At 37.4% G+C, this 6,075-nt stretch overlaps 1 long non-coding RNA gene across 7 annotated transcripts; it reads right to left on the reverse strand.

The window, feature by feature from the left end:
• Positions 1–528: 528 nt before the first annotated feature.
• On the reverse strand, positions 529–5,524 carry LOC131322755 (uncharacterized). Of its 7 annotated transcripts, XR_009198950.1 has the most exons (4): positions 4,370–5,409; positions 4,042–4,094; positions 3,700–3,756; positions 529–3,569 (listed from the first exon to the last, which is right to left on the reverse strand). It is a non-coding gene; the product is annotated as an uncharacterized LOC131322755 (long non-coding RNA). The 7 variants fall into 7 exon arrangements; XR_009198945.1 differs by adding an exon at positions 5,422–5,524 and having other exon boundaries at positions 3,700–4,687; XR_009198946.1 differs by having other exon boundaries at positions 3,700–4,444; positions 4,525–5,409.
• Positions 5,525–6,075: the final 551 nt, after the last annotated feature.

Consider the following 6,075-nt stretch of genomic DNA (forward strand, 5'->3'; position numbering starts at 1 on the left):
GAGAGAGAGAGAGAGAGAGAGAGAGAGAGAGAGAGAGCATGGGTAAAACCGAAAAATCGGATGGCCAGTGTCAGACCCCCCGACACGGAGGGGGGGAGGGGGGGCGCAATTAACAGCTCTCTTTCGGGGGGAGGGAGGGAGAGTAAAGCGGGGAAAATACGTGGCAGCCTGATATGGTTTGAGTTTTGGTTGGGCCATTGGTAATATGACAGAAATTAAAGGGCAAATTGGTCCAAAATTGAAAGTTGTCATCCAAAAACCCGTTCTTTTTATTTAGGAGAGAGAGATAGGAGACTAGGTCCTGCCTCGTGCAAGACACGAGCATCATGCCCATTGAAGAGAATGTTTTTTTGCCAATTGCAGAGGATTTCTTGTTGTGTTTTGGGGCTGAAATGGATGTTTTTTGTTCGGGGTTATCTGGAAAAGCTTTGGTTGGCAATCATTCTGCACTTTGCATTGTTTGTCTGAAGTTCTTTGGAAGCCCAAAATGCATGAGAACAAATATTAGCATAGGCTCTTAAAGATGAGGAACAAAGTACATTTGCGCAAAATGCATGTCTGAAGTTCAACGACGGTCCGATCAAAAAAAAGAAAGAGTTCAACGACGGTCTTGGACAAGTTGGAAATAGGAAAGTCATGAATACACAGCAAGCAAAAAGAGCCAAAACAAAACGCTACAAATCAGTCTTTTAGAATCTTAGTAGGGACATTCCAACTAAATATAAGGACCAGTTCTTATGACTATTGCCTATTTTCTTCCATGTACAAATCCTGTTCCTCATGTCACCACTGATGCAATTGAGAACAGAACTGAAATACCTGACTTTTCCTGCAAAAACTCTAGCATTTCTTTCCAACCAAAAATCATAGACAACAGCGGCAAACTGCAGCCTGAGAATAGCAGAATGGAAGGAGGTTCCCCCAAGATAACCACTTGCCCATCCCAGTTCCTCTGACCAGAAAAGAGGTCTTCTGAAGTTTGAATATTGCATCTGTCCATTATCATACTCCAAATTTTGTTTGAATAAGCACACTCAGAAAACACGTGATACTACTGATTAGAGAAACAAAATAAAGAGGCACAGCCATTTATTCATTTCAGAAAATCAAAATGTGGTTCCAATATTTATATTTCTTCCAAAAACTAACAATTCATCATCATCCATTGCATCAGATAGGTAACAACATGAGAAATAATCAAGTCAACTCATTACCGTGGAACCTTAGGTACAACGAAACAGGCGTACCTTACTATTTTCCTATAAATGCCGCATTGAACAATTTAAACAGTGTGTGTGGCTCTAGGACTAACAGTCAATTGCTTAGGCAGAAGGCGCAGAACCTAAACCTATATTCTTAACTGGATACTATAACGGACTAACAATGTATTGCCTTTGAATTAAAACCAGCAGTTTGTGTAAACGCACACCCACATCCATTTATTCTTAGAACACCACAACACATGCACAAATAGAGTCAGTCAACAGGAGGAAAAAATTAGACAAACTTGTCGAGTAAGGCGGATATTTATCGGCCACCTGAACCTCATCCACCGCTCAGCGTTCAGAAAACGCGGGAAGATTGAAACGAACGGAAGAAAGTCGAGAAAGGAAGCGAACTCAGCAGTGGCGAGGCCCCACAAAAACCACCGAGCCAGCATAGTGTTTGGAATTAGTCCTTTTAAAGTTTTAAATATTAAAAACAGATTGATAGTGAATGATTCTAAGGTTAGCACATACCTCAAATACCCACGTAAATTATAATCTGCAGCTCTTTAGAATCGCTTCTTTCCTGTTTCTCCTGGTGTTTGAGTGGCAGCCAAAACGTGTTACCAATCAAAGATCTCCATGATTGATCAACAAGTTTCTGCAAATATTATCATCTAAATTATAAGCATAATCGGTGATCTTAAAAACTGATTGACTATTAACATGAATAGTATGAACAAGATCCTTGATATATTTATATTTCTTGTACAGTGACTCATGCTCATCTAAATCATTTCACTTTCCACAAAATCATCGCCAAAGGTGATGCGTTTTCAAAGTTATACGTGCGAGTAAGGAAATGAGCAACTGTTGCATTATATGTTAAAAGCACATTGGATACTTAATAAGCGATTGTTGGGTATCCAAAGTAAGCGGGCAGGAATTGTATTATGTGACGCATACCTCATATAAAATTATGCTTGACAATGCCTAAGAAGATTAGGAAACAATTAAAAGCAGAGTTAAACAAGAAAAATAAGATGTGACCGTGTAAAAAATTATATTCATTGTTAATCAATATAGTATCTCATGAGCCAACAACACTTTAACCCATTCCTCATCCTTAAATTGAACTATCAACTTTTCTTAGTCTTTTCAATATTATCTTCATGCAAGAGAGGCTAAATTCACATGGGAAGCTACAAAAATTCATATACTGCATAGTAATTCGAAAGGGTTGACCTATCCAAAACCATGAAATACAGATTGAACGAAATGACAAATGCATTATTCCACATTACACTACTGGATCGCAATCAGCTAGAAAAGCAGGACAACTCACTTAGAAATTAAAGGCAGACTTAACAAAATTAAGTGACAACCACACAATAAGTTATGTTCATAGCTAATCAACGTAGTACATAAGCCAGCAATTACATTTAATACCATTCCTAGTCCTTCAACCCAACCACCAACATATCTCCCTATTGTAGCATTGGTGAGAAAACCAAAAAGAAAAGCTAATAAGCATGGGTATAGTAAAGTCATTATTTAAAATCTTCAAATGGAAATGAAAAGGTCAAAAAGCTATTTTTTGCTTTCTTTTCTCATGAAACCCCTCCATCTAAAGGGGGTGTGTCTAACCATAGGACACTTACATCCCCGGCCCTTTGGATTGAGTGGATTGATACTGCGCACATCAGTTAGACGGGTTTTATAAATTCATGTAGGAGGGAATGAAGAAATAGAATAGGAATGAAAATCCAAAGAAATGTAAAAAGAAAATTCCTTAAAGGATGAAGGAAGACTATTAAATTAGCAAGGATCAAAGAGAAATACCCTGAGGGCAATGCTTGCATGACCAACTAAACCGTTAACCAAAACCTTGCCACTATAAGGGGTAGCAATGCCTCTCTCTACTATCAGATCCACCTCTTTAGTTCTTATGTGTCAACCATAAAAAGGGAAAATATGACTGAATACCAGAAGGGAAATCCAAACAAAACTAAGCCCCATGTTACAATTAAAGGGCATCTGATACATGAATCCTTCTTTACTATTCTTCGCTGTTAAGGGCTATATTTTTTCATAAATTCAACAGATCACTGTAAGGTTTTAATAGTACATCCCATCTCAAATTGAATGTTTTTCAAAGGACTAAAAGTGACGAGTAATAAGGATATGACATTAAACAACATTTAGAGAATCAAAAAAGAGAAATTGCATAATGAGAAAAAAGTTGGAGATTAAAGACCAAACCTGAACTTGTAGCTGAAACATGGTCTCATAAAGAAATGGAATTATTGTTGTATGAAGACTCTGATAACCATTAGGTTTTGGAGTCGCAATATAATCTTTCATCTGTAACAGACATCAATGGACCAAATTTTTTTTTGATAAGTACATCAATGGACCAAAAATGAATAGTGATTAGTAACAAAATGAAACATGAATTCAGATTCTCAGGACAAAGGAAAAGCAAGTTACATACAGATCAAAGAATAGGGGTCCAAATTCCATGTAATAGCTCAAGGACATGGTAACAGATCTGAAAATGCACATTTATTAGAGCAAGAGGAAAATGATCAATACCGTAGTATTTGGAATGTAATTTACAAAACTATGGACACTTACTTGGCAATGAGTAAGAATCAACCCTACACAAAGATCCGACTCCACAAGGACACTCCACATGGTAAAACTGGGAAAAGTAATCTCTCTGTTTTTATCTTAAAAGCAATGACATGATCCCTACATAATAGTCCAAGTTCTGTAACTTGCACTTTGTTCAAATGCCAAGTTCCATTAAAAAGATGATTATTGATTGCCATACCAAAAGCAGTAAAATAGATCTATTTGCACTTTGTTCCAAGAAGTTCATGATCGCTTTAGAGAAAAAGAAAGACTTATTAGACAAAACTAAACAGGAAATTTGAACAAATGGTACATTATTATCAAACACCCATTAGACCTTAGGAGGCACATTTAAGTATCTGTATTTTACTTGTTTACTGTGGGTTCTAACACAACTCATTCAGACAAAACTTTGTGATAGCTGGTATGAAAGTATATTGACAGCCCTCACAAGTTTATGAAACTACCATAATTGGTAATTTAGCAAGAAACCAACAGTTGAATACATATGATAAGAACCTGGATACCTGACTACAGTTTCATCTAAGGTGTATCTATTGCTTGCAGCACATTTAGCAAGAAGTATGGGCACTGAACCAAAACTGCAGAAATGCTTGTGGGGCAAGCACAACCGTGAGGAAGTTTAAATTATTCCAAGGAGGTGAAGGGAATTAGAACTTACGATCTCCTTATAGTTTTTAAGGAACCAAATGCGGAAGGCAGGAAAGTGCTGGTATGAGGAAAGAGACTTCTGAGATCCCAATTACTGAGCGTGTTAATTGGAGAACATTAGGCAGCCAGGATTGGTATGCTTCCCTCAGTGATCAATCTATTTCATGAACAACCTGGGAAATAGGCCTCATCAAAGAATACTTTTCCAGAGAAACTCTAAAATCAAAAACAAATTTCAATTTGATAATACTAATTTTCACTCTTTCATTGATCAACCATCACAACCACAAGATAATAACAGAAGACCAAGTGATAAAGATAGGAATTCATGCAACCAATTGACAGAAGCATTGGAGGCAGCATTAATTACGGGGTCTATACTTCACACTCTTGATTTTATTGTAATCTAAAATCAGAACACCATGTAAATAGATGTAGAGAGATCTATATAGCTACCGTACCTAATTCAACAATACAATTTAAAACCCAACTGAAGAAAAGTTCAATTATGAGTCACTGTACAAAAAATGCACCCATTTGCATAATTTTGAAATGTGTCGCTGTGTGTTTGGTCAGCGAAATACCTGTAATGGCAATCACGATGACTTCCCACCGTGCTTTTAACACCAAATATTAACAGCACTTTTGAGGTTATACATGAGCATTTAGCCAGTTTGGCAAAACAACCATTAATCAAACGGTTCCAATGACATCGTTAAACAAGTTGCGAATACAACAATTTGTGTGCGCGATGATAAGACAAATTTTACCAAATTTGGCTCAGCTCATAACACATCATAGCCACCTGTTTGGTTCTTCATATGAGCATCAAGTGGGCTCAGAAAGGTATTAGGAAAAGCACGAGGGTACTCATGGCTGCAACAAAAGGTACCCCGCCAAGCACTACCTTTATTAACATTGTAATTATTTCATCATCGCCCTGTTAGGGATACGAAATCACCCATAACCTGTCATTCAACAGAATTGCAGTTACTTAACTATATTAGACAACTATTTTAGACATAAATTGGGCAAATACATTACCCAAATTTTGCAATTCTAAAAACCTATCAAATTAAAATTGTAATCGACCATTTTCCTTATCACAAAGCATGGACCTAACGGCCAACTTGGTGATGCTTTGAAACGGTGAAAATTGCCAAGGCAAAAGACTAGGAAAAATGCTTAATTAACTTAAAGGAGGCAAGTCTAGGGATCGTCTAACCCTTGACTTAAGCCGTTACCGGTTCTCGATTATAACTCAGGCGAGAGTCACGACCGCGTGCTCACGCCCAAAGAATTTAGCTTTAATGACTTCGTTTAACGAAAGATGTGATTAAACGGAGACGAACCAACTTGTTTTTAATATTCGTCGAACACATAGGAGGCCACGAGCCCTCGGTGAGCCGCTTGCCAAGACCGCTTGACAAACGCCTTACCAAGTAGTTAACACCCCTTGCTTAGACCAAAAATGCAAGTTAAGCTCTATTCCGAAAATCATGATTTTAAGCTCGAGGACTTAAGAACCAAATAACCACCTAAGTACTCGGGAAAGATTACC

This window comes from Rhododendron vialii, chromosome 4a, assembly GCF_030253575.1.
Source record: "Rhododendron vialii isolate Sample 1 chromosome 4a, ASM3025357v1".
Lineage (NCBI taxonomy): Eukaryota > Viridiplantae > Streptophyta > Magnoliopsida > Ericales > Ericaceae > Rhododendron > Rhododendron vialii.